We start from the raw sequence: 2,287 nt of genomic DNA, 5'->3' as shown, positions 1-2,287 counted from the left end.
ATATATATATATATATATATATATATATATATATATATATATATATACACATATATATTTGTTAATCTTTTTTGTCTATATTCCCTATTTGTATGGTTTGGCTGTGTTATTTGAAACACTGTTTTACAGCTGGATGCAATTCCTTCCCTATTTATTTTTACAAGGCTTTGATGGCACAAGCTATTCAGAATATTTGTTAACAGGACAAGATGACAAAACCACCATCTGCTGCACTTTTGTATAAGTGAGCGCAGATGTAAACAAACACACACACACGTATGTATGTATGTATTGATATATGTATAGAATGTTTTATATGCACACATTTCACTATCTGGCTACCAAAGGGTTTGGTTTGACTGGGGCTATAGTTGAAGACTCTTGCCCAAGGTGCTCAGCAGTGGAACAGCTCCTGAAACCACATGGTTGGGAAGTGACTATCCCAACAACACAGCTGCTGCTGCTATATACATACATTACATACATACATACACACACATTCACAGATATATATATGTACATACATGTGTATTATCATCATCATCGTTTAATGTCTGTCTTCTATGCTGGCATTGGCTAGACAGTTATGGTTTGATAAGAGCTGGTAAACCACAGGACTGCACCAAGCTCCACTGTCTGCTTTGGCATGGTTTTTAAAGTTGAATGTCCTTAACACCACACATACATACACACACGTGTGGCGGCGAGCTGGCAGAAATACTTAGCGGTATTTCGTCTGCCGCTACGTTCTGAGTTCAAATTCCGCCGAGGTCGACTTTGCCTTTCATCCTTTCGGGGTCAATCAAATAAGTACCAGTTACGCACTGGGGTCGATATAATCGACTTAATCCGTTTGTCTGTCCTTGTTTGTCCCCTCTGTGTGTAGCCCCCTTGTGGGTATTAAAGAAATAACACACACACATGTGTATGTCTGTTTGATAATGCAAACTGGAAAACAGAACTCAAAACATAAGGTACTACATTTCCTTTTTTTTTTTTTATTAATTATTAGCAGAATTTAGAGAATAACTCAAGAAGGGCCAAGAGTTTTCAGTGTTGGTACTTGAGTCACTCAGCAGATTCTGCTGAATATTAATAAAAAAGACGTGTGTGTGTGTTGATGCACAAAGGAAAGAAAATAGCACTCAACACAAAGTGTGGGAGTTGAATGTATTTATTAACACGCTGACTAAGCAACAACATTGATCAACATATAGTTTATTGGAATGTCTGTCTGTCTGTCTCTCTGGGCACACACATGCTCACACACACACACACATATGTATCTTATAACTGTGTAAATAAAGCAAAGTAAAATGTATAAATATATATCCAGCTACTGAAGATGCAATTTTTGTCAATAAAACTGTGCACAATACAAAGGGGAAGGAAAGAAGAGCATGACCAATTGTTGGAAAAAATAAAAATTCAAAACAGGTGTACGAGTTACAGGTTAATATTTTTAGTTGGTGGTGAACTAGCAAAATCGGTGGCACACTGGGCAAAATGCAGGACACCATTTCTTCCATCTTTATGTTCTGAGTTCAAATTCTGCTGAACTTGACCTTGCCTTTCATTCTGGGTGGGGTGGGGTGGGGGGACATTAGAAAAAGTACCAGTAATGTACTGGGATTGATGTTATTGACTTAACCCTTCAATGAAATTGCTGGCCTTGTGCCAAAATTTGAAACAATATTTTTAGTTGGTCTTTCCTACATTGAAAATATCAACTGAATTAACACATTATTATTATTATTATTATTATTATTATTATTATTAGCACATGGGACAAAATTCTTAGACACATTTCTTCTAGCTCTTTAAGCTAGACGTTTAACCCTTTCGTTTCCAACCCGGCTGAAACCGGTTCTGGCTCTGAGTACAAATGCCTTGTTTTCATAAGTTTTGAATAAAAATCTTCCACCAAACCTAGCTGAATGATAATTAAAAACTAAAACTAGCTGAATTATTTTACTAAATTCTTTGTTATATTTAAAGCAATTGAAAGAAACACAGAGCATCTCAAAATAAATACTGTAAGAAAAGGGTTAAAATTCCACCAAGGTCTGCAATGTCTTTCATTCTTTCAGAGTCAGTTAGTTAGGCAAATGGGGTCAATGTAATTGACCGCCCCCTCAAAACTGCAGACCTAGAGCCAAAATTAGCAAGTTTATTGCTTCCTTATTTCAATTTTGACATTGCTTCCAGAGACTCGTATGATTTCTTATTTTTTGTTTTAAGCCTATCTCATCATCATCATCATCATTTAAATGTCTATTTTCCATGC

The sequence above is a fragment of the Octopus bimaculoides genome, chromosome 9 (assembly GCF_001194135.2).
Source record: "Octopus bimaculoides isolate UCB-OBI-ISO-001 chromosome 9, ASM119413v2, whole genome shotgun sequence".
In the NCBI taxonomy this organism is placed as follows: Eukaryota; Metazoa; Mollusca; class Cephalopoda; order Octopoda; family Octopodidae; genus Octopus; species Octopus bimaculoides.
Note: the sequence above shows the minus strand (reverse complement) of the source record.